At 43.3% G+C, this 27,522-nt stretch overlaps 1 protein-coding gene across 1 annotated transcript in view; it reads right to left on the bottom strand.

Moving 5' to 3' along the window:
- ST8SIA1 (ST8 alpha-N-acetyl-neuraminide alpha-2,8-sialyltransferase 1) overlaps positions 1–27,522 on the bottom strand; it is a 102,893-nt gene that overhangs the window by 12,406 nt on the left and 62,965 nt on the right. The gene's annotated exons all lie outside the window — the stretch shown is intronic.

A 27,522-nucleotide genomic window follows, 5' to 3' on the forward strand; every position in this document is an offset into this window, starting at 1 on the left:
AATTTTCAAACCTGTGTTGTTCTTGTTTCTTAAAGGCAGACTAATATAAGAACTCAAGTTACATTAGGAGGGCAAGGTATATGTACAGATGATTTCTCTGATATGAAAACAGCACAATTCCAATTTGTTTAATTGTCAATAGCTATTTGCTGATGGCTGTTTTATTCCTGATGTGTAACTGACAAACTACTTCTCCAACCACTGGACTGAAACTTCCCTTGCCATACGTTTCCTCCCCATCCTTATCACTTGACAATATCCAAAGCCTTCAGCACACAAAGCTTACTACACTAAAAACCACTTCTGCACAAGCCTCACACACTCCTTCCATTGCAGCTGGGCTGCTCCCCTGCATGCGATCCCAAATTTTTTCCTTGGCTCCCAAATGTCCGTCTTGCCCTTGCTGCTGCCTCCTCTCCCTGTTTCCTGCAGCCAAGGCAGATGTGTCATGACTAATTCCTTACTCACACACCACAGGAGTCAGAACAAGAAAGTTAAGTCATCAACACTGGCTTTTTTTCCTTTCTCTTGTGCAGGCAGAGATAAGTATATTAATATGTTTTAGAATGGTGATAAAGAGATCAATTTTATGTATAAACCTCTTTGAAATGATAACAAGATCACACACACCAGTTTAAGCAGAACGCCAGATGACCTCAAGAAGCATCAAACAAAATTTCAGCTGAAACTATTGAAAACAAAAAAAAACCAAACAGCTTCAACAGCACTGAAATGTCTCATAATATATGCCAGGTTTTTTGAAGTCTTTGTTTTGGCAAAAAGAAACAACCTTGAAATACTCTTGATATATTGAAAGGTTTTGTTGACATTTTTAATATGCAATATTTGTCTCCTGATTTGCTGTGAGGTTCTTGCAAAATTTCCTGCACATGGTATTAGAATGAAGATGGCTTGATATCTGAAGTCTGTCTGGGTCTTCACTTCCTCTTTGCTCTGCAGATCTGCTCCTCCTGCATGGTGCTGTTTGCTGATGGAGACAGAGCCATTGACTTCCAAGCAAGAGATCAATTCAACCCCAACCTACACACCAAAAAACAATCATTCCCTAATTTACTGCACTTGGCATTCTTTTCTGCAGAACCAGCCAAGACAAACTGAGTGTAGAAGGCCAGCCAAGACCAAGGTGCCCTGGCAGAAATTCACTGTCTGCCTGCACCTCTTCATGTGGGCTTCTCCCTCCGTCACTATCAGACTTTTCCCCAAAATAAGCTTTACCATCCTCTCCTCCCAAGGAGTAGCAGGACAACCTGCAGATTATCAGCTAAAGGAGTTGGCTCCATCCTACCAAGCTTATTCTGTTTCCATCAGGACACTGTCACTGAGGGGGGAAAACAAATTAAAAAAGAAATCCCAAGCTTAATACTTTCAATATTCACCTAAGTGCTCAGACCCCCTGTACCCAAACATTGTTCTAATACCCCTAAACACTTTTGAAAGGTCCTAAGGCCCACAGCAGGCTTTTCAGTCCCCATAATTTGGGACATTCACTGGGCACTGCAGGCTCAAACTTCTTTCCAGAGTAAAGGGGTGTTGAGCAAGTATTTTGATGTTATGGGGACCTTGCACCTTGGCTGAGGAGAGGCCAGAGACAGGTTCACTGTCTCTCCTGAAGCCCCATGGCCTTTCCCACATACACCTAGTCCACAAATCCTACTTCAGAGGGCAAAGAGTTGTGGTTATTCTAAACCTGCATTTTCCAGCACATTTACCATTCACAGAAAAGCCCCACACAGCTCAGGATGAACACATTAAAATCCCTCAGTCTCAGAGGGACAGAGACTCTCTCTGAATTTGCTACCATTGCCACAACATGTTTACAATTCTGGATAAAGCTCCCCAGGTGCCTCAAAGTAACAAGAAGTGAACAGCAGTGCCATGAGAGCAGTGCATGGGAGGAACTCCAGACAGAAGGGACAGCAGCATTTGCCACGCCACTGCAAACTGCCCTTGAGGAACATCATCACCTGCTGGAAAGCCCTGCCTCACTGCAATGATCTGGATGGCAGTGCTGGCAGGCATCCTGCCCAGCTCAGCAGATGGATGTCATACAGGTGGCCAGGAGCCCAGGGAGGAACATAAAACATGCTGATTACGGCTGGGCTGACGGTCTGACAGCCAGAAAGCTGCTGCCCACCTTGAGCTCCTCATGAGGGGACAGATTAGAAACAAATGAAGATTTCTGCTCCCTATTTGTCAAAATGGGAGCACTCTCCGGCGTTCTGGCACTTTACAGGCTGTATAGCAGCTGAGAAATCTGGGGACAAATGCTGTGCATGAGCAAGTTTCTAGAGATGGTGCTGGAAGCTCCAGAGCATTTCCTTTAACTCCCAATCCAGGCGCAGCCCTTGCATCCCCATGGGCACAAATGCTTTCCTTGTGCCAGCACTCACCCAGAACCAGGAGCTGCTGCCTCCTGCTTCCTGCTGGATGCTGCTGAGTGTTCAGCCCTCCCAGTGCCCAGCCCTGCAGCTCTGCAGCTCCACCACACACGCAGCATCCGAAGGAACACATCAAACGCTCCAGCCCCTTGCACCAGAGTGCATCTCGGGTGACGTTATCTCCCCAGCACAGCTCGGAGCAAGAGGCTGAACTGCTTGCAGGGTCCTCCCCTGACCTTCCGCAGCCCAGCTCCCACAAACGTGGGGTGGGCTGCCAGCACTGGGATAAAACTGGAGCTGGGATCTTCCAAGCTCTGAGCAGCACCTGAGGACTCCACGGGCAGCTCGGGAATTTGCAGTGATGTGCTGCAGCAGCTCCATGGCAGCTGCACAGCACAGCCCAGGGAGGCAGGAGGGACTGTGAGCCCTGCTGAGAGCAGATCACAGCAGGTCCAGCCCTGGCACTTGATTTCCACTGCACTCACCAGCAGACAGCGAACGACTCAAATCATCAGCACCACATTTTTCTGTCAGGTTCCTATGAAAGATCAATTCAAACCCAGCAACTTTCAGCAGCATGTGGAGGCACAGCTGCACAGATACCAGAGAAATAATTTCCTTGCTACCAGCTGGAGAATTCCCTCAAATGCTCTACTTTTCCAAAGAGAAAGATTCATCCAAGAGAAAACTGCCACGGCACATTGTCATGACAGAACAATCAAAGACTTAAGAGCATTAAGTGTTTTGGGTTTTGTTTTTAATCTGTTTTTAATGTCCTTATTGATGTTCTTCAGCAGAACAGATATTCATCAGACAGGGCTGCTCTCTGGTACTGAGAGCCAGTTCTCAGTAACCACAAGGAATTTGCTGCAGTGACATTGAGCTAACCCACTTGCAGATAATTATGGCAGCATTCTCTTGCATCTTGGTTTCTTTTTGATCTCCCCAGAGAGCTGCTATCTCATGCCTGTGACGATATCCCAGGCACACACTCTGCTGGCATCTGCAAAGTCACAAGTTCAGCATTCTGGATTAATTGGGGCTTGACTTATCAGAGGGGAAAAATAAAATTAAGTAATGAGGGAAACAGCTCAGATGCCAAAGAAATAGTGTATTATTTTAAAAGTACAACAGATAGAGCTCAAGGGAGTAGAGCAGAAGGTGTAAAGACTTACATATTTGTCCCTATGACAAACAATAACCTCACAAAATATTTAGATAATTTGATGTCAGCATTAGCCAAGAATGATTTAGCAATCTGCTGCATCTGTTGAACTCTGCTTACAGCTGGGGTCACAAAAAGTCAGCCTGTAAACACACATCTGAGCCTGCTCTGCTGAGACAGAGGGGTTGTGCTGCATTCATCTCTCCAAGTGCTCTTCAAACAGCAGTGCCCTCCTTAACTCCCTGTGCTCTCACTCATACCAGGCTCTTCTTGAAGATCTGTCCCTCTGTGGCTTGTGCAGACAATCTTCCTGACACACAGACTGTGTCTCAAGTCACAAATTGGTCCCATGTGCTCTTTCCCCATGTGGGCAATTCTGGCATGCATTAAGTGCAAGGTAGAGAGTTCTGCTTGTCCACTTGGGGAGCCAGAATTGAGCACTTCAGGCACTACAAATGGACCCCTTTTCTTGTTTCAGCCCAGCTTTCCCAACTACACAGCCACTGTTTACTCACCTTAAGGATGGCCAGCTGACTGAGGAATCAATTGTAATCCCATTAAAGTCAATGGCAAAACCAGTCCTGACCCCCAGTGCTCGGAGCTCACTTCCAACACCTTCAGCAGGAGGGGTTCTGCCCTGTTCTCACTGTGGGTTCCTCCACAGGCACCATGGTCACCCAGCTGAGAGCTCGTGGCATGGCTGGGGTGATGCCATTCCAGTGTTTTCCTTCCCCTTTGCCCTTGCTTTGACTCCCAGACTCCCTCTAGCTCATCCCTTCTGTGCCTCCTGCAGCCTGCTGAGACCCCACACTGCTGCTTCCTATGGACAGGGGCTTCCAACCTCAAAGAGCCTGTTCTTGCCTGTCCTCTCTGGTACCAATAATTAAAGACAAATTTGCCTCATTCTCCCTTTTATACACCTTTTGAAGGGTGTTTTCCAACACAGGGATTCTGGGTGCTTCCACCATCAGCTCCAAATATCCCAAAGCAGGGAAAAGCACTCTTCCCACAGTGACTTTCTGGGCCCATCTGTTTCTTACTGACACACTGTCCTCAGCATATGACCTTCAGAATAATTTGATGCATTCAGAAAGTCCAGTTAGACACGCAGAGGTATGTTTTAATCCCCATTAAGAGGTTTGCGCCTTTTCTAACTGAATTAAGTATTAGTTAGGGCTTTTTTTAAAACCTCCACCCATTACTGCTCTTACTCTAAGGCCCTGGAAATATTATAAATAGTGCCAAGGGAAAGCTGACTGTTTTTCAATGGAACACAGAGCTATCCTGTACAGCAAAGCAATGAAACATTAAAATCAGTGTTCGCTGGTATTTTGGGACTGTGTGTGATCCTTATTCTGCCAACTCAAATTAGAATGTGCTTTTAATAGCTACTCTTCCCAAAACCAGCAGAGCTAAACATCAATCCTGTCTGTTATCTGACAGCTCGGATCTTAGCTTTCAGCAGATGAGCTGCTCATCTTGGTTTGACTCTTTGAAAATTGTGGCTGCTGTAGTCACACACAAGTGGAAATAATAGAAAAGGACAGGCAGAACAGCATGGATGTAAATTACTTGTATTGCTAAAATGAAACTGCTGCCTGGTATTTCTGTTTCTGAATACTTCCAAACTCTTACAGCTGGAAGTCAGGAGGATGGGGAAATAGGAGAAGCAATGAAATCGGCTAGGAAAAACCCAAAACACCACAGAACTAAGTCTGATATCTTTGGCATTTAATTTCACTGAACTGCAAGCCAGAGAGAGCTGGAAAGAAACATAACCAGATCACACATTTCCCCAGGTTTTAATGGGAAAAGAACCACAACAAAGCCCAGAGACTTCAGGAGATGTACTTTGGATTAAGACAATGTCCCCAGGACTGTCTGCAGTGTCTTTGGGACAGCAGCTGAACAGGAACAGAACAGAGAAGCATCTCCTGCACACCTGGATCTCCCACCCAGCACTGGGACTGTCATTCCAGACATGGATCCCTGTGGGGCACTGCCCACAGGAGCTCTGCAGAAACACAAGGCTAAGAACATCACATCTCCCTGCTGGCCTCCTGTGCTGTGTAACCCAAATGTAAAACCTACCAAGTGACTGCAGTTATGAAAGGCCTATTCATAGCTGAGTCTATTTCTATTTTCACTTCTGCTGAGTCTTTTGTGTTTTCTCTTTAATGTTGTGACATCCTTCACACATTAATAATTTGCAAATATCAGTGAAGGTGACATTCAACTACATCCTCTCTTCAACCTCTTAGAGATCTCTCAAAAAAACAAAACCAAAAACCAAAAAAACAACTGGAAAGATAGAGGAAAACAGCAATGTTTGAATGTGTATTCTTTTTAAAGGTGCTCCGTGCTACAAAAATTATAGACAGAAGGAAATTATTTTAAACAATAAATGCTTCAGCAGGGATTATGGCAAGAACTGTAACTAGGATGCACTCTCTTTTAAGTACATAAGCACTCTTTTTAAACTTTAGTACATGAATCACTGGTGCTCTCTGAGATCATGCCACAGCTGCAGCACAAATCCCTCTTACACACTTTCAGCCAGGAGCTCAGTAAGAAAATCAGATGTTCAGAGCCCATAGGAATACGTGGTAATCTAAAATATTTTAAGTGGGGTAAAATAAATTCACACAACTCTAAAATACACAAAAGAAGATCTCTGGATTTTTTCTATTAGCTGCTCCCACTGGGCAACCTCATCTGCACTCCGAAGGGGACAAGCATTGCAACTGAGCAGTGAACTAGTGGCCACCTGAGTATAAACAGAGGAGGTGACAAAGTGCTCTGTATCCAAACACGAGGCTGGAATGATAGAAAAAAGAGAGAAACAAACAGCAGTTCGACAGACAAGGAAGTCCCTTCCAGTCCTTGGCACACAAAACTAAGGCCATTAGTAAAACTCCTGGAAATAAGCCAAGAGAATTCAAACCAGCCCGAGAACTGCAGCTGTAGACATTTGGAACAAAAAGACTTTCCTTCCATTGAATATCAATTTACAGCAATCTTGGTGCTGATCAGTCATGCCTGGAAGCATCAGATTCTCCTCCAGGCTTTCAGCAGTGTCCAAGGTGTGCTGATTGCTGCACACTGAGCTTTGAGAGAGCCTTCCTTCCCTTCTGCAACTCACACACAGATACTTAGGAAGACTAGGAACAAAACCAGTACATTTTCAACTGCACATCCAAGTATTTTCAGCTCAGATTTCCTGATACTGGTGTAGTTTGTCAAGGCAGTAACCCCAGAGAATCTTCCAAATATTTGCCTAATCTGTTATCCCCTGCATCCTCCTAGCCAATTATTTTACCAATTAATTTCCCTCTTACTTCACGATTGCCTCAATCCCTTTGTCAAAAGCCTTTTAAAAATTCAAATATACCCTCTCTACTGGATATCCACCTATTCAAAGAACACCCAAAGTTTTACAGGAGCACATACATTTATCTGGGTATTCACTAATATTATCTTCTACTATAGTGTCCACCAATCAGCTGGAAGAGATGTCAGGCTTACAGATCCACTTAAACTATTTTTTTTTACTATTTTTAAAAACTGGTCCCATTTCAAACACCCACCAGTCTTCAAGCACCAAGGCAGATTTCAGTGAGGAAGTGCATGCACTACTCTTCTTTCATGGGTGAGCCCAGTTCTGCCTACAAATTCACATCCATCCTGTATCTATACCACAAATTCACTTTTAACTATCTCAGTCAGCCTCATGAACTTCCCCATGGGCACAGGGGATGTTCTCAGTGTCTTCCCCAGAGAACAAAGATGCAAATAATTCATACAGCCTCCTTTTTATACCTGTTTTGTATAGCTGGCCATCAACTAACCATACACAGCAGGTAGGGGTGGCTGGTTCCTGCTTCTTTTTGGCTTATGCAGTTTCAGGAAAGAGGCTGCAGCTCTAGGCTTTCATCCCTCTGGTTAGTTCTTTTTGGAAAATTTTTCTACCTGCCACACAGATAAAATATTTAATCAGCCAGAGCTTATTGTAGATTCAATTTCCTTTGGAAACAGCTCCAGCTTTTGGTAAGATGTTTCTCTGTTTCAATTAAACTCCTTTTTCTCTGCCCTTTAGTGATGTCAGCTTCCTGCTACTTTTTCTTAAGGCTTGACAGATGCTCCTGGCACTTTGTCCAGTATGATACTCTTAGGAGAGTCCATTACTTTGGGTAGAACACTCAGATGAATTTTCTAAGATTTATCTTGGTGTTTAAGGCTGAGAATGCCACTGAAACTCCTTTTCAACACAATCAGACTGCCAAGGTTTCCCCTGAACTCTTAGTACAGCCTGTACTCAATTTCACTTGCTATAGCTACAACACTCGACCAAAATAGTAAAATAGAACCAAAGTACAGACAGCTGAAATAAGCTGGAGCTTTTTCTAACCTCTTCAGCTATTTTGATACCTGTGTAAGTTCTAGTTCTCACACCTTTTTGCCCCTCATTAACTTCATTTAAAGGAGACACAGTGTAAAAGAAGTAAAAAGCAAACTTTTTTTTTAAGGTGGCAGGAAAGAAGTGCTATTTGCTAGGACAAAGTGATACTTTTGAAAGCCATTGAGTAGTTCAGAGCCCTCTATGCACTGCCTGAGGAAAGTAGAGCAGAACATTCAATTCCCTATTTCTCTTAGTTTCCAAACTCCAGTGAAGGTTCAGTGGCAGAGATATCTATATTATTTCAGAGCAACTTGTGGTTAGTGGTTTTCTCCTGTCCCACATCTAAAGATGCTATGGCTCTTTTTAAAATATAATATACCATAACTCATATGTGGCCCCACCTTCTGACAATCTGAAACACCATGCAAAAACACCTTCCTCCATTTTGCTCCCTATCTCAGGGAATGGTTGATCCCAATGAATTGTCAGAACTGGATGGAGCTTTAGTCCACAAGACAACATTGGCACTTCTTTCAGATTCAGGCAGCACAAAAATAAGCTCTTTTTCTTTAATGCTCACGGTTTTTAATCCTGAATTACAGTAGAAATTCTATCAAAGGACTTCTGACAATCATATTAATACTAAGTAAGTCCCACATGCTTTATGTGATTACAAGAAACACCGAAGATACAAACACAGATTAAGCCATTATTTTAAAGTATTACTGACTAATCAAACAGGAACAAAAGCTACCATTAGTGCCTTGGCTCCCTGAAGCAGCAGTAACATATTACCTAAAAAAAAATCAGATGTGGAGCTAAAAATTAGGCTAAGGGGGGTTTTTGAGGGAGGGAGGTACAGTCTGGGGTCCACAGCAAAACTCAGACACAGGAAAAGAGAATACCTTAAGGACATCCATTTGAGAATGCCAAAGTGTTTTTCAGAGGAGTCCAAATTGTAGGTTTGAAAGTAGCTGTAAATGTCAAGTCTGTCAGCAGCTCCAAAGAACCTGAGATTGGCCATGAATCACTGGAACAGTCACAGCCATAAACTCCCCCTGAGGAATCAGTCACACTCCCAGAAGACTTCCAAACACTGGGAGGATCATTCAGGGATGATGCCTGACAGACCTTTCCATCCCCAGCAGCTCAGCACACGAATTCCTAAAGCAACAACTCCACCAGCACAGGCAGTAAATCCAGCTCCATGTGCCTACAGACAGAGGCCAGAATAATTTATTTGGTGATGTGCAACGCTGGGGAAGCTCTTGCTGAGGATTTTATCCACGGGCTTTACCCAGATAATGATTTGGAAAACAAATATAGTTTTTAACAAGCAACGTATCTTTAGCTGAATTTGTGTCAAGGCCAGAATTTCCCTTCCTGAATCTGCTACTCCAGCGAGCCACAGTGCACAGTGCTGCTCTGCTTCCCCAAGCTAGGCAGTAACCTCACATGCTCCAGTAAATCCTGCACTTTGCTGGAATACCAAGTCCTCTTTAGACTGGTCTTACTTGTTCTAAAAATCAGACCTCACACATCTGCATTTTAATGTTAAAAATGACCAACCTAAGGAGTGCTGTCAAACGTGACAAATCCTTTATTTTGAATATACCTTGACACAGACTAGAAATACGATCATAAAGATCCTGTCTTGAGTCTTTAAATGGACACAATCCCCCTGGAATCAGTGGATTTACACCAACTTTCATCAAATTAGGATATAGCTCAGTCTTGATGATGTCATATGCCAGATATTTAGTTTCAGGAACCACCGGCACACTGCATTATTCAAGAAGCACACTGTGAACATGCAACTAAAGACAATGACATCATCTGGATGCACAAGGCTATGGAGATGATTCATTCAGCATCATCATTTGCATTCCTGAACCAGGTTTAATGTACCAGGAAAAATGAGGGATGGCAGCAACTGTGCTGGAGCACAAAGAGAGAAAAATCAACAGAGCACCAATGCTCTGGCAAAAACAGCCCTGCTTGTTGTGCTCCAGAAGCCATTCCCAGCTCCATTTCCAGCTCAATGGGCCCAGGAGCATGCAGTGAAAAGCAAAACAATTTGCACGAGAGCATGCTAGTGTGCCTGAGGAACTGCCTTTCCCAAACCAGGCAGAGAAAGCAGTTCAGCCAACTCACACCAGCTCACTCCTGCCTTGTGTTTCCCAACGCAGCCTCTGTTCCCAAGCGCTGGAGCACCAGGAACACACAGGGCAAATGATGAGCCAGTTCAGCTGCAAAAACCAACCTGCCCAGCTCCACTGGGTAAGCCCAGCAGTTGGATCTTTTCCAGTACAATCTGACTCCAATTGTTTGGGGACAGCTTGTTCCAGACCTCCCCAACAGCCAGGGAGCAAAGGATCACCTGGGTTTAGGGTTTCTGCTAGGGACTGATGTTCTGGCAGAGCTGGGATGCCATGAGGGAACCCAAGGAGGAGCAGAGAAGATGTAAAAAGCTCCTTGGAAATCCTGCAGAGTCAGCACTGTAAGAGATGCTGACTTCAGAAGGCTCTTTATGAGCTTCCAGCAGCCCTGAAATGCTTTGTAGTGTTCTGTAACTACCACAAAACCTGGATAAAGAACCAAATGCTAGACTGTCAGATGCTGAAAAAAATAAAAATAAAATGAGTGGAAGAAATCAGGGATATCACCAGTGTCCTCTTGCCTCTAAACGAAGATATTTGCTATATAAAAAGCTCACAGATGATCTTAAGCAGCTACCTGTGACTACACTGCAAAATCAATGAGCAGATTCACAATTCACACTCTTGACAAGGAGAAGAAACTTCTTGCTCAGCCCACACGAAAAGAGCATTTTTCTTTCCAAGTCAGATGTACAGACAACTGAGTGCAGCCACACCACCTTCACTGTCTAAGCCTTGTCCTAAAAATTCTTCCTGAGAGAACAGCAAGAACTTGTGCAAGTTCCCATTTTCAGGACAATGGTTTTGCACAACCTTCCCATCCAACAGCTAGGGACACAGCACTGTGACACTGCTGAGAAACTCGCTGTCCCCTCTCCATTCAAAAGGCCCTTGAAGCCAGCAAAGAGCTGCATTCCCAATTGCTCCAGATACTTCCTGCAGGAAAAAAGCCAGGGCAAGGCCAGAGCAGGGCTGTAGCCAGCTGTCAGCTCCAGCAGGAAGGACCCAAGGAAGGACATGAACTCAGTGCCTCCCTTTGAAGGGTCACAGTGATGTACTCCTCATGCTCCCAGGAGGGCATGGACTATTGTATAATACTTTTTGCAGCACAGTCTGTGCACTGTCCACAGTTTTTTGCTTTATTTTTACATTTGTGCTGACTATAGTGCTATAGGCTTTCACATGCTTTCAACTTCCATATGCGTACAAGCTCCCACTTAAAATATCCTGCTTGTCATCCTCCTGAATTTTATTTCCTTTGGGAAAGCTCCTGCAAGATTCAAGCAGCCACGTCCTGATTTACTGTCCTGAATTGGGAAAAGAGCCCTCAACTTTCTTCCACAATATTCTGACACTTGAGAGCATGTTATGTTTTTTGATAGAAATATGATAAATTAGCAGCCCATTCCCTCCACATAAAAACCTCATTAAAAAAAAAAATCAAACAAACTAATCACCACGTTTGAAAACCAACGATGATAAAGAAACAAATTCTAAGATTACAATATTTGAACCCATATTCTAGAAAGTTAAGTTACCAGTTCAGCATTTCTAAATATACAGCAATATTTTAAATAAAGCTCCCAAATAACTTAGAAAACAATTTGCAATAAAAAGCTCCCAATTTACATTTCTTTAACATTATCCCTGAACATTATCCATTATTCACAGCTAAGCCATGCCTTAACCAGAAATCCAGTACATAAGAACAGCTTATTACAAGCATAATGGAAGAAGTTACTTCCTCATTTTCCTTCCACAAATCCTCATATTTCAGTGTCATAAAACTTTTGAGCATCTGTACTGCTGTTTGTGTGTTTGATGAAAGATTAGTGACTGTCATTAGTGAAGCACACATTAGCTAAAAAATTAACTAAAGCTGAAGAGAGGATTTTGTTAAGGGTTTGTCACCTAGGAAAATTGTCCCTGTGACCCACATGTCAGGAATTGGCCCCAGAGGTAAATAAAGTTTCTCCAATCTATTTTTCCATCTCCATCTATTCTCAAAGCCCCTTAAAACTGCTATCATTTTTGAATTGCTACTACAATAAGATGCAGAGATTCAGGTCCTACTTTTTATTTATTCTGGGGCAATTTTTCTGCCATGAGAGCCACGTTATTCTCTGCCCTGTTGAACTGCACTGCACATCCTGCTAGCTTTGTTTGCCCTATCCTGCTTTATCTTTCAGCACTACCATTTGGTTGTCTCCCAGCAAACTGACAGCTTTTGGCAGGTTTCTCTTTCCTCTTCCAAAAAAGCAGCTATTGGGGAAAAAGGATGAAACCAAGATAAAGAATTCCAGTGGATCAGCTTTAACCTACCAAAGGGCTCCTCGTATCTTAAAAAACTGTCCTTTCACTATTTACTCTTCCAAATCAGGAATTAAAAAAGCATCATTGCCAGATGCAAAAAAAACCCCCCAACAAACAAACCAAAAAAGAAAGGAGACAGGGAGTAGAAATTAGGTATAAGGGTGGCACATTTATCAATTAATTAACTGATTCTGTAGAAGTTCTTGCCTGTAGTACATTCCAGACCAGATGGCAGAAAACTGCCATGAAAAACTGATTAAAACAAACTTTCTCAAAAAGAACTCTCTTTTTGAGGTTGAACTTAGCAGAAAAGCCATCTGTGCCATTTGCCATGATACCCAAATAAACCAGCCAGAACTAACTTAAATTATTCAACTTTTCACCAAAAACTACATCCCAGAGAGGAATCTTATAATGTTCTGCAATAAAAAAATCACTTCCTGACCTGAGATCTGACTGACACACTTTTTTTTGTGTTTATACTTGGACCTATTTTGTATTTGCTTCTGGACTTTCAGTTAGCACCACCACAGACCATTTAGAAACGGTAAAAATCAACTAATTTTTTGTATTGAGAAAAATACTCCTGCTGGCTGTATGACAGGGAGCACACAGCCAGATCCATCCTGTCTGTATGGTGTCTCTTCAACGAGACCAAGTGAAAAAACACTGCAATAAACCCCACATCTCATCAGCTCAATTGGAGATCCAAAAAAGCTCTAATGAGAGCAAGGGAAAACAGCCAGAAGCAGCCATTAAAATGCAAGTAGAAATAACCAGCTCAGAGATAGTGAAACATGGAACACTCCAATGTTGTCTAGAAACAGATGCCATCAAAGAAAAGAGACTTCTTTCAAACAAAAGGGTCTGATCCCAACTCTGACAGAGCCGCAAAAGAAACTCCTGTTGACTTCAGCATACAGGAACACACAGCACAAATCAAATAGGGGAAGAAGTATCTGGAGGTGAAGCTGTTATTTGATGAAAGAGGACTTAAAATCCAGCTGCATCCCTGTAATAGCAAGAAACTCACGGGGATGAAGTTATCTAAATCTAACAAAGATTAATTCAATATCATCCTGATATAGATCCCAGGTGCACTTTTGAGATGATATATCTCACCTTAGCGTGAGGGATTGCAGTTAGCCTTGTAAATTCAAGGGATGATAGATGGGTCTGCTGGGCACCAGCACTGCACCCTGAACATGTTAAACAAGTAATCTGATTGTGAGCAAGGAATAATTCCTTCTCTCACGCCAGGATCTTACACTGAACGTGCTGCTTAGACCACAAAATCACGGGAAACAATGATGTTTGCACACCAGAGTGCACTGAGCACACTGAAATCCCAGTGCTGTGCCTGAAGCGCTGAGGCTGCAGCTCCTGCTGAAGGATGCTGCTCCCTGGATGTGGTCACACTGCTCCAATTCGGGACTGGGGAAGAGTGTGTGGCACAGGAACAATGGATGGAACTCGCTGCCTGGGCAACGCCGCTGAGGTCATGTCTGACTGCAGTGGAGTCGCTCCAGGACTTCCCTCAATTAGGGCACAATTACCCCAGCAGCAGCATTCTGAAATATGCACTCTCAGGGGAAGGAGTAAAGGAAAGGAAGAGGGACTTTGTTCAAGCCTTTTGGAGTCGACAACAATCCACCAGCCTCAGCTAAATCCTGTGCAAGAAATGAGCCACAATCCCTGAAGGATGACCACTCAAAAAGCTTCCTTGGCCTTTAAATGCTGAGGCCCATAAATAAATAATGAAAGACACGTGTGGAGATGTCTATAGCGCAGGAAGCAACTGGAATGATGAAAACAATTTCCCCACAGCGCAGGGAAAACACTGCAGCTGCAATTGAGGACAAAAACAAAGCCCCATCAGCACAACCTGAAAGCCTGCTTATACAGCACAAGTGCAGGTGGACAAAGACCAGGGATAAGAGGGTCTGACTGTTTTTTAACTTCCCAGGGCAATGTCTTGCCCAGCAGATGGCCCAGCCTTTTGCCTTTTCATAGTTAACTCATTTTTTTTAGCTGTTTAACTTCCCTCACTGTGCGGGGGGGAAAAAAAATGTACTGTGCAAAATCATCTTTACCTTGGAGTACTTTGAGAAAGTTGTGAAATGAGGTGGCTGCATGGACTTACATCAGCCAGCAGATGCCAACTCATTAAACTGCTCATCATGCCTTTGCTGCAAAGCTGGGGTTGCAAGATAGTAAGACAAACAAAAGACAGAGCCAAGGAAAGATGCAAAGGTTACACAGATCACCCAGGAACAGGCTGAGGTCAGAGCCACGGAAGGATGTTTTGAGAGGTGCAGCCTAAAAGCAGAGGGAGCAAATTCCCAAAAAAACATTTAAAGACAATGATGTGGAAAGAAATGTACAAAGCTTGCAATGTGCAAACCACAAGGGAGTCACAGATTGAGTTCAGTTTCTGAGAGGGTGAGAAAGACAAAGGTGACCTAAAGTGGCACAGGTTTATATACAAATATAAACACTTTTCAAAAATCACTCTATTGCCTTCTCCAGGCTATGATTCCTGCCCAAAGGAACAGGGTTTTCATGCTTTGCTAACATCTATCAGCAAAATCTTTTCTCTCTCTTCTTAAAGAACATTAATCTAGACCCCAGAGATCCCCACTGTCCTAGCAATTACCTGCTGACTCAACATGGAACAATCAGCTCCATCATCCACCTGCCTCCTATTTCCTTATTTCCAGAATCCCAGGGCTACTCAGCTGAGAGCTTCATTGAGGAAAAACCTCTGCTGGTGCCTGTACTTCTGTAACATTGCTCATGGTGAATTATGACATTCCTAGTTTTCTAGTCTGATCACTATTATCATGCTCTGTAAGGGTGTCTGACATGGTTGGTTGGTCCAGTATGGCTCCAACACAGGCTCTGCAATGAAAAGGTTACCAGTTAGGAAGGAAAACAAAGCAAACAAATAGACACTGTTGAGACACCAAATAATGTCAAAGAAACACCTCACACACTATAACTAAAGCCTTGCAGAATATAAGGCAGCTCAGGTATTTTGATGCTCTTTTACTGACCCAGCAAAACCAAAAGCCAAGAGAGTGGCTACACAACGGAATTAAACCCTCTAAAATATTGTAACTACAGTGATGTGAAAAAATACATTGTTAGTGGAGTTTGCAAAGAACTTTTCATAACAGAGCTCCTCCAACAGGTCAGGGGTATAGCAGGACAGTTTCAGACCAGCTGTGGATCTGCTATGTTTGTGTATATGCTGTGATAATGTGGTTTAATGAGTACAGATGGGGACCCGGCCCAGGCTGTGTTTTTACACATTCTCTGCTCCCATTAATCTCCTGGAAACTGAATGAGGAGGAAGAAGTGTATGGCTTGTTATGGGATGGGCTCAGCTGCTCAGAGGAGAGTCAGTCACAAGGAAGAGAAGCCAAAGGAAATGCACACAGGGAATGAAGCCTTTTGAGGAAGGGCAGTGTGTTCAAACACTGCACATGGAAAAGGGAAAGATTAACCTGCAAGAGCTAATGAAGGTCATCACCAAAGACAAGGACAAGGCAGCTGGAACGGCAAGCAAAAGCAGCAGCAGAGCTTGCAGGCCCATTGCAGTGTTGTTAGATGATGATTTAAAGGGCAGAAACAAAGAAGAAGAAACCCCAAACCAGTCTGTGTTTCTGATAGGCAATGAATGGGACTCACTGCCATTTTAAACACACTTTGCCATCCAACAGCCCTGCTGCTCTCCACAGAACCACACTGGTTCCTACTGACAGCAGCATTTAGCAAGGAGTAAAAACATCCCTTGAAGGACACTGAAGCTCCTTTGCTGCATCTGTGAGAGCAGCTACAGCTGCAAGTGCAGAGTGCCTGCCTGACCTGCCTGCCTCACACTGGAGGGAAACCAAGCAAACCAAAGCTTGAGAGAGAATCCCCCATCTGGTCAGTCCTGCAGAGCTCTTCTGAACAACTTTAATGTCACAGCAACAATTAATCACCCTTTGATCCAGCCCCTCTCTCTCCACACTACAAAAGCTCTCACTACCTTCACAGTGACAGACTGCAAGAGCTTCCCCTCATCAAAGGCCAGGCAGGCTCAGGACATCCTCCATCATTTGCCTGATGAAGGCAACATCTTTGCAAACTATTTTGTAGCCAGGTTGATGAGGACACACAGATTTTTGGTGGTTTGCTAGAGGTTTCATGTTTTGATGAGTGAACAGCAGTGAATCCGCCCAGGCTGCTCCCGTTTCCCATTTCAGATCTTTCAGATTAATCTGCAGGGTGCTGAAACTCACACCTGCATCCATGCTGAAACAGATGATGGGGCTTGTGGAGGTTTAAAATTCTGGAGCATCCATTGCAGAGCAAAGCTCTGGGGAAGAAAAAGCAAACCTAGCCATCACCTCAGATGCCTAACTCCACAAGACTTGGATTTATGAAAACATAAATGAATACACTGATTTAATTTCTCACATTTCATTCAGTGGTAAATGGGAGTTGCAACCACGACAGAAAGAGCATTTATTTTGCTTATGGGAACACTAGCAAAGTAATAATTAAACTGAGGCAGCTCAGTAGAACACTTCCTTCCCCACAAACCTCTCCAAAGGACCCTTGCCAATTGACTTACAGCATAAAGTAAAATCTCATCATGTTTCCTGATATATTATTTTGTAGCAAGTACCTACACTACACGGTGTTTCTCCACATCTCCCTCCCTCTCAATCTTCTATTGCCTTTCCTCCTCACTTCCCAACAGTCCCATCAACTCTCAGATGTCACCACAAGAAACAAGACTTCCTTTTTTATTTTTTTCACATCCTCCACAGCAGCGTAATGCGCAGGTGGGTTTTACCACAAAAATAAGGCACAGCAACATGCACAGGGTTTGCATCAACTGATTTTGCTGCCTGCCTGGAAACAAGACGTCCATGAATGACAAGGAACTGCTTTATTCCCCGTGGAGCCAAGGGTATTTCTGCCTTTGCTTCCCAGGAAATGATGGCCGACAGGAACCAAGATCTACTGTGGTAACTGAGTCCAACATCAGAGAGGAAATAAGCTTTAATCATCTTTGGGATTTCAAACCACAGCTTGCACTCTCAGATCTCTTGAGCACACATGTATAGAAATTCTTTCATTTAATTTATACTCAGACCAAGGAGAAGTGAGTGCAGAACAGCATGTAAAGGCCAAGCAGTTCTAATGCTTTTGCTTTCATCATTGAAATGTTGCTTAAAATATTTCTTTCCTGGGGGTAGCTCTATGCCAGAAGCAAGGCAGACACACCATCCCTTTCTTTGTGACTCTGCTAAATGCGCCAGACTTCTTACTCTGGCCTAGGGCTGGGGGAAGAAAGGGCTGCTTGTAACAGAGAAGGAAATAATCAAGGACCTTGACCCCTCTTTCAGTCCTGGAGCACGCTGAATCATGTGTTTGTCCCAGCTTCATCGGGCACTAGAAAAAATTACATTTTCTTTTTTGTGAATGAGATAACATTTTTGGATATCTGGGGAGAAAACTCTTGATACTGAAAACAGCTTTTTCCGATCCATTTTTAGCTGGCATGGCTGTTGTGTAATTCAGGGATCAACTTCCCCCTTTCGCTGATTAAAAAAAAGCTTCACAGTCAGCTCTCCCTCTCATTCCATGCCAGGGAACTCTTACAAAGATCACCTAGGCTTTTGCAGTGCTGAGGCAAACAGACTGATGCCACTTTACTCAAAAACATATCCTCTCCATGGAGCATTCAGAATTGAGGACTATAATGTTCCCTCCAGATATCACAGCGTGGCCTAATCCATCTGTCCTTCCATCACTGTCTGAACAACTTGAAATTCCCTGCACTGGGGAGGTTTTTTCCCCACAAATCACTGCTGATTTCTCACTTCTAAATGCACTTCAGGGGGTGGTTCTTTTTAAAATCCAGGGGTTATGATACTAAGAGGCACTGGTGCTGGCAGGTGTGACTGACTGTCAGCTCCACAAGAACAGCCCTCCCAGGTCTGATGTGTGACTGCAAGGACCAGACAAAAGGATGCCTCTTTAAAAGGGTTACAATTCACAGTGGAAAGCTAAACAGAAACAGTCGGAGGGATTTTCAGAATTGCTGGAGCCTCTGACTCACATTCATTGTGATGATTTAAAACGTAATGACCTGTTCTCCCAAGTGTTTGTTCTCATCCCCTGCTAGGGGTTACTGCCTCCAAGGAAAATCAGGAAAATGAAACTTGTGAGGGCTGGTTCAAGCCAAAGCTCTGCAACTTTGCTAAAGCCACACTTGGAGATGAACTGAGCTATGGAACATGCACCAAACTCCACAAATTCCATCTCAAATCAGTAGCAAGCAGCTAGGAATGAGGCACTTAAATCCATGCACAGCATTGGCTAAAATAAATACATATGGAAGGCATAAGGCTTTTGTCTATGAAAAGGGGCCAGAAATTCAAAACTCACCTTAAGAATAATCATTCTAAGGGATTTCACCCAGTAATGTAAAAATGCTTTTTCTGAGGAAATTATTAATCACCCCTAAATTAGCTGATTATCTATTAATCAGAATTTCTTTAAACATCGAAAGTTAAAAATGCAACACATTACTCATTAGCTCAATTTTAACTCGTTGGAACAGCAAATAAACAGGAGAAAGTATTTTCTTACTTCAGAGCAACCAGTAACCCTCTGGTGGAGATAAGGATCTCCTAATGTCCTACAGGGAGGACATAAATTCCTGTTTCACTTCTGCTAGAACAGGGTGAAACAGTAGGAAGGCACTGCTGCTACACATGAGCTGTCTTGTCTGTCTTCCTGTCTGTCTGTCTGTCTTCCTGTCTGTCCAGCTCAGCCACCAGCTTTTGGGCTTCACATATCTGCTCTGTCTGAGCCTACAGTTGCCAGGTGCTATTTTCAGTTCTCAGTGTTCAGCCAGAAGATTTGTGTTTTCCCCTCCCATTTTGGCCAGGTGAAACTGTTCTGGCTCATGCTGAAGCTGTGAAACTGCACCTGTGCTGGACATTTACATCCAAGGAAAGGTGAGGGAGCTCTTCCTCACACTCCAACTGCTCCAAGTGTCCCCTGGCAAAAGCAAAGTGAAGCAGCAGTAAATTAAAAATGGAGTAACAGAGTCTTTTTTTATAACATGTTGCTGCTGCCACACACACACACGACTGCCTGGCTGATTCCTGGAGAAAGGAACATTACTGTTTGGGTGGCCAAAAGCACATTGCTGGTTTGTGGGTAACAAAATCATGATCATCATGATGTCAGGTTGCAAAATATGAGGAAGCCTTCCCTGCTATCCACCATGAAAATATTCGATCACACTCTCCAAAGAAACCACATGAATTTAAAGGCATGGGCATTGGAAAATACATAGGAACTGAGAGTGAGAGGCTTCTGGAGACACTAAGTTTTCTGTAAATGTTAAACATTGCCAGAAGGGCTGTCTTAGTCATTCTGTAGTTCATCATTGAATAAAAACAAGAAGAAATTAAAATTTCAGCTAATAACCAAGAGCTTCTGGTTCCTAGTAAGTTGAGTATTCCTACAAAATAAACCCAAATTCTGCTGTTAATTACATAATTGCAAATCCAGAGTAACTGGTTTGGGAGACAGAACACTACAATGAGAATAAAAGGCTATTAAGAATTTGATTCAGAGTTTTTCTGCTTGCTAACCTTAACTGATGGGAATTAGGCAACGTTTTTCATGGGGCCTTCCATCCAAAATGTTTAGATGCAAACACAGTTATCCATGATGCTTCTTGAAGTGCAACACAGCAGCTGCAAATGTTGTTCACCAGGTAAAGCAGCTTCTCCTGTCTTTGAGAAACCGCAGAGGATTGATTAGTTTTGGAGGAGGGCTAAGACACAGTTCAAACTACTCCTTTTAACACATTTGGTCAAGACCACAAATAATGCTGGAGTGTTGGTTTTTTGTACTTAAATTTTTCCTAAGGACTAGGGAAAAATACCTTTTGAAAATGCAGAAATTATTTACCTGAGTTTTTAAGAAGTAGAGGCTTGTTTATGTAATAGATTTCTGTAATAATTTGTATTTGTTTATGTTTGACTGTGGATAGCTGGAAAGCAGACACAAGTGCAAATAATTTAAATGGTAAAGGAAATGGGGAATGTGTCTCTAATTAAGGGCTGTGGTATGAAATGGGCTTATGAATTGCTAATTTAAATAACCAGCCTTCATTCAGTGCTACCTCCATTACAAATGAAGGGTACAATAAAAACCACAAGTACCTCACAAGTGACCGAAATCTGGTCCTCCAGAAGTGCTGCACACATCTCGATTCTGAGGAAAGGCAAAGGCAGCTCCCAGCACTACCACTCAGATTCAAAACAAAGCCTGTTGTTTACAGGGCACTCTGCCCCATTCAGGCACCAGGGATATCATTAAGTTCAGCTGGAGAAGCACAAAGGCACAAACATAAGCTTTGGCAGTCGAGAGAGAGCAATTGCAGGAACTGTAGCTGTTCAGATGGTGAGAATTAGTGTAGCTCCCTTGGCTTCCCTAGAATTATATGGATATAATACACCAGCTGAGGATGTTATCCATTATCTGTATCTCCAGCTGTGCCTGCATGGCTAATCCAGCCAGATCTTTGAGTCAAGGCTTATATGGCATGAAGCACGCTGCTTAACATAATATAATTTAAATATCAAGAAGAGACTCATAGATAATTTCTGCATCAACTCACGATGACTCAGAGCTAAGTGAATATGGCAGAGCAAATAAACCAACACCAGAGCTATCAGGAGGGCTACTGAGTGTTCCTAAGTGCACTGAGTGATCCATGTGCACATCAAAATGTCACTGAAAATTATTTAATTGTTGAAATGACCTGTGTTGTGCAATTTCTAAGCAGTTTGTTAGGAGCACTGAACACATTTAAGTTGCTCTCATTCAAAAGTCCATGGCTGCAGCAAGATGGGAGATAGCTGATTAATTCCTACCTTATAAACAGCTTGCTCTTAAAATTCTTTATTCAGCCCCCTTTTTTTCCCCTCTCTTTAATATGTCCTAGAATTCAGGACAAATTTACAGATTCAGCAAATATTTTAAAAAGAAGTCTTCTTAGCTGCTGTCAGCAAGTGTACAAAGGGACGGAAAATTCAGGTTCAAACCAATTTTTGTCACCAAGTGACAGGATATGCCCAGAAAACCAGTGCCAACATATGCCTGGCTCTATTAGAGAGCCACCCTCCTGAAGGCTGTCCCTTCATCACGTCCTAGGCTGTCCCCTTTCTGGAGGCTGCTGCTGTCAGAGCTGCCTGAACAGCTTGCACTCACTGCTCCCAGCCCCTGCACACAACCCCTCAGTAACTCTGCACGGCTCAGAACCTCTGGCACTCTGCACTCAAAGAGGAGGCAAAGAACTTGATGAGCAATTCACAGAGCAGTCCTTCCCAAGAGGCTGCTGAAGGATGTCCATGGCTGGTGTGTCTGCAACACAGCGGGAACATATGCCTTGTTAAGGGCACACAGTACCTCCCATCAGCTGTCCTGTGGCACTGACAGAGCTTGGCTTCCCAGCACACAGATCTGGTGTGGCATCTCTAGTGAGGAAAGGGGAAAACACAGTGCAAGAAAGAGGAGAAGCAGATCTGGGGTTTAGATCTTTGTATCTGCCAACAACACCCCCTTCAGCCCCCGAGCTCTTCCTCCACCTTGTCTCAGCCTGCCAGTCCACCCCATCCCTCCCTGGTTTCAGCAGCAGCAATTTTCACTTTGTTAGGCTGGGAAGGAGTCACTTGGCTACTCAGACTGTGTTTGCTGCTGGACCAGCTATCCCACCTGCTCCCCTGGAAGTGAGACTGGACAGAAGGTTTCCAAAAGCTGCATTCAGCCCCCATGAACACCCTCAGTTAGACAGTGCTACTTTACACTGGAAGCCAGAATAAATGGTTTAATAAAGCATAAAATAGAGAATGGGAATCCGATTACCTGATATCCCAGCTCAATTTAGGAACTTCACCCAGTTTACAAAGGCAAAAGCAGTTTCCCTCCAGTTCTAAGCAGAGGATGTTGTTTGAGTTCCAACCAAGGCCATCAGGAACTCCACACCTACTCTAAAAACCAACTACCTTCTTTGCCAGTAGCATCACAGCCAATTTCTCCAACAAATGATCTAAAGCAAAAGATCTTTCCTGACATCTGAAAGTTATCACACAGCATAAACCCTGCTTCCCAGTTTCTGCCCTGACCACTGGACTATTGCTGCCACTATGAACACTGAGCATCCTTCAGGGAATGAGAAGCCTTTCTGAACAGTGCAAGACAAGAAAAATTCATATGGAAAATTCTGGGTCAGGGCTTCAGCTCTCATATCTCTGTTATCTAAGCATTGCCAGCAGATCCTCAGTAGAGCCACCTGAAGACAACAAAACACAATCTGGAAGCTGTCAAGCAAAAATTCCCTTCATATGAAGAAGGAATCAGTCCCTTAAAAGGCATTTCACTCTATAGGACAGAATTTTCCTTTGCAACTAGTAAGCACACACAGGGAAAAAAACCCTACTGATATCTCACACCCACTTTATTTCAAGTAAGTAAGTAACACTAACCACCACCACTGATTAATTGATGATTCTTTTTCCATGGGATTCCAGGACTGTTGCCAATGGTGGTTATTTAAGGCTTCATGTCAGAGAGACATATTTTCATGCAAGGTCTCAAGGGGCAAAATGAGAGGAAGGGCAAACAGTACTGTGGAACTTAGCTGACCCAGCAACATCCAGGAACACTGACAAAAATAAAAGGAGGATGTTGAAGGTCCTTCTGTGCTGTGGCTGCTCAGTGATTGTGGAAAACTAACAGGAGACACATCCCTGATGGATATCACTGGCTCCTAGGAAAGCAGGATGCTCAGGGTCCTGCCACTCCATGCCAGAGGAAGATTTCTTGGACAGGAAGTTTGTCACTTGCTGTGCAGCCCTGCATCTGAGGAAGAAACGTCAGAGATGAGAACCAAACCCTGCAATATCCTGACAAGTGTGTGAACAGCAATTAGCAACTCTGTGGACAGAAACAGATTTTCTGGCAGGTCTCATTAATCTCTTTATGCCAATTTAATACTCATGAAAGAACCTTTGTGAGCAGCCAAGAACATTAAGTCTTCTTCCCATGAGGTACCTCAGCAAATACCTCTGATCAAAGACTGGGCAAAGAGCCAGAGATATGCTGCTCTGGACTTCACTCTGACTCACTGCTGGTGTGCCACAGCTCCTCGTGTTTCTGTTATCCTGTCTGAAAATGAGGGACAGGGGTATTTCATCCACGTTCCTAAATGCTCCACCTCTGCAGCAGTCTGTAAACAGCAGCTTGACTTAAACTTACAAAAATGCACCTTCTGAAGTGGCATGAACATATGCAGCACAATCATCTTCTGATCAGCACAGAAGCTCCACCTTTGATGCAGATTTCCAAGGCTTCCCCCTGGCTATTCACCCTCCCTATCCTCCACAAATAACGGGAGCTTACAACAAACCTGGCACTGATGCCAGGACCTCACTGTATTTAACTGGCAACCTCTGGTATGTATCTGAGTAAATTGGTGTCTTCTGTTACAAAGCCCAGGTCTCAAAAAATTGATCAGTGCACCTGCTATTAAAGAATGCTGTGTTTGGTTGCAGGGCTTTTTTTTGTTTGTCACAAGTCAATTGTTTTCTTAAAAAATGACACTTAACTCTTACTGTTTCCTTGCCATGACTACTTGCTTTTTTCCCCAAACAGCAGTCTGGCAAAACCATAAAGAAAGGTAGGACAGACTGGCCAGAAATATCTGAAAAGCAACTCTTTACCCCATCAAGAGCAAGTTTGATTAGTCTAATGAATCTAAGGACCACACCCTTTCACCTTATGGAGTGTAAGTAGATCTTTCAGTTACTGAGCTGAGCTTTATAAAAGACAACTGGGTCATGTTTCACCATTTTATCAAGATTACTCTAATTTGTCTTTTACTCCTTTTGAAAGTCTCTGCTATTGTCGCTGGGAGTGAGTAGAAGAGTGCTATGAGTATGTCTACAGACCAGATTTCAAGTTTTTCCTGCAAATCTCCAAAGCAGTACATGGGCTGCCAGGACTAGGTGGCCTTGCTTGAGCAGAGGCTGATCTCCAGGGGTCCCTCACAACCTATGCCATTCCATGATTCTGTGAATCCTCCTCAAGCTGGGCTTTAACAAACATTTCAACCCAAACCTGCCAAGGTGGTAGCTGCTTTCATTGTGTATTTGCAGCACTGCCAACATTTGGCTAAGTCACCTCGGCAAGGATAATCTCCAGAGAGTAAGAAGAATTTTACAAATTACATGCTCAGATGTGGGGATTTAAAAATCTACCCATAGTGTCAGCCAGTCCCTGCCTGGGATGGGGTTGGAAAAGGTAATACTAGATTACTCCCTCTTAGCTGGATAGTAAATACAACCATCTGGTGTAAATCTACATCACTGATTCACAGTACTTCATTACTGGGTAGTACAAGAGAGCAGAGACTGCAGCTGGTAAGAGCCAGACCAGCAGGAGGAAGGAAATCTTGACAGAAGTTTTAAATGAGCCTCAATGTTTGAAACCACGGGATGACCTTTTGCCATGGAAACAGTGACAGGCTCAGCTCTCTGCTCTAGCCTGAGCTCCATCTCAATGCCAGCCTGCTGTATGAAACAGGCAGGGCACTGAAAAATTCAGCTAAGAATATTCTGAGTACAAATTCACCACTGCTACTAATTAGAAACATTGCTCTGGGCATAAACCCAGGCAGAAACACTGTCTTGTTTGTAAGTAAGGCCTGCCAATAGTAGCAGAAGTAATAATTACCACCCAAGAATCAACACCCTCCCACAATGTAATAGAATAAATTAATTAGAAATGTACCAATACATGTATTTTTGGAGAATCACAGAATGGTCTGGGTTGTAAGGGATCTCAAAGGTCCCTGTTTTCAGCCCCACTGCAATGGGCAGGGACACCTTTTATGAGACCAGGTTGTCATTTTGCACATCGTTTGCTATCCTTCTAGAAAAAAAAAAAATCAGGTAGGAAAGTCACAGTGGAACATTCCAGTCTGAAAAATTATTTTCTTTTTCCTTGTAAAGTACAAAGAATCCATACCCCCCGAGGCAAGCCAGCTATAGAGGCTGGCACAAATGAAGTTAAAAACAATAGTAAGATTTTCTGTACAAAAATTTCACGAAGTAGCTAAAGTTTCTTATTCTAAGACACTTGAAAAATCTCTTGTGTATTGTTTCAAAACTCACGTGAAATAAACTCTTAATTTGAGTGTGCAATTTGACTTAAAAGAGTCAGAACCTTAAGGGTCTGATTTTAGCACCCTTCCTGCCTCAGTGAGAAGTGCACAAGTGATCCAAATGCACAGGCAGCTGCCAAAATCAGCAATGCCAAATCTCACAACTGTATGTTCATGTCCCCAAGGGAGAGTGTTAAAATTCCTCTATTGGAGATCTTTTATACTCCCATTTTACAGCTCCATCTTTTATTAGCTGTTAATAACACAGTTCAACATTACAAGCTGTCTACACACTCTGATTTAGCTCTGTATTCCAATTTTTCAAATTTCAACTCATGCAAGCCCGAGCTTATTTTATGATTATTCCCCAAATAGTCAGGCTTTAATTAACACCAGCAAATGCACTGCAAAGCTCAGTCTCACAGGGATGACAAACTGACAGGAGGCAGAGCTCAAACCAACACACCATCCCTTGATATGTCCTGAGTGCTGACAGAATTCAGCCTCTGTGGTTCTGCTGAGTCAGAAATTGAGAGAACAGTCTTCCTTGTGTACAAATAATCACAACAACCTCTCACATGCCCTCCTAAAATGCAGACACCTCTGCTGTGTGTTTTCTCCATTTACATTTGGGAGAATTGAAGCCACACCAGGAGCATCACAGACAGTAAGACCTCTTTCTTCACTGAACTGTCTCCCTGTCACCACCATCCACCTTTTGAGACCCTCTTACCCTCCTGCAGAGGAATTCCTGCTCTTAAGCTCTCTGGTGGAAGATGCAAATGAACTGATGCCCCTTTAGGTCGCACATTACATGTTGATTTGAATCCCTCTGCACCACAAAATCCCACCTGTGGCCCAGGGAAACCACTGGAGGAACACTCTGCAATCAAATTCCCTGTCCTGTTGGCTGCTCTGAGGCCACCTTCAGAAATTCAACTAACTCACAAGAGAAATACAAAGATTTCTGGTAAAAAAAACCTCCAAAACTCATCTGCCTGTTACTTCATTTTGAAATGCTGGCTTCCATAAATATTGTACCCATTTTGCACATATCCAGCTACCTAATTGTTCATTCTGTCAGCCTGCATACCAGTGAAACAGAGCCATCTCTACAAGAAAAACAGAACCTTTCCCCCAAAGACCTCTTAATGGACAGTAATGAGCCCGTGAGTAGAGCTGCTTGACACCTTCTTCTCCCACTTGCCTCCCTCTAAGTTTAAGAACACATTCTAGAGTGGTCAGAACTAAGCTGCTCACAAGGCTTCTTATGGAACATGAATCACTCAGGATCAGCAGCTCTCAGCTTTGGAAATTTGGCTTTCACACCCTGCACACCTGGGCTTTGAAAATAGGTTTTAATCCCTGCCAATACTTTCCCCTCAATGATGATGATATTTAAGTTCTTTGTTACCTCCTGGGAAGGACCTTCTGAGCATGGAGATGCTTCCTTCTGTGTTTAACCATTTCCACTCTCTTTCTGTGGACTGAACTAAGTCAGACTAACTGCTTTCTTCTGCCCTTCATTTCCCCCACACCTCTTTTAATACAGACAGAATCACAGAATCATCAAGGTTTGAAAAGACCTGTCAGATAATCAAGTCCAGCCATCAACCAGCACCATTTTCACCATTAAACCATGTCCCCAAGTGCCATATCCACACATTTTTGCAACACTTTCAGGGGTGGTGATTCCACTTCCCTGAGCTATGTGCTCCAATGCTTTAAAACCCTCTCAGTGAAAAAAATCTTTCCTAGTATCTAATCTAAACCTCTCCCAAGGCATTATTTTGCTTTTTTTACCATCTCCTAAAAACACGTGGAAGAAAGTCCCAAAA

The sequence above is a fragment of the Lichenostomus cassidix genome, chromosome 1Aa (genome assembly GCF_008360975.1).
Source record: "Lichenostomus cassidix isolate B80296 chromosome 1Aa, HeHo_3.0, whole genome shotgun sequence".
NCBI classification, from domain to species: domain Eukaryota; kingdom Metazoa; phylum Chordata; class Aves; order Passeriformes; family Meliphagidae; genus Lichenostomus; species Lichenostomus cassidix.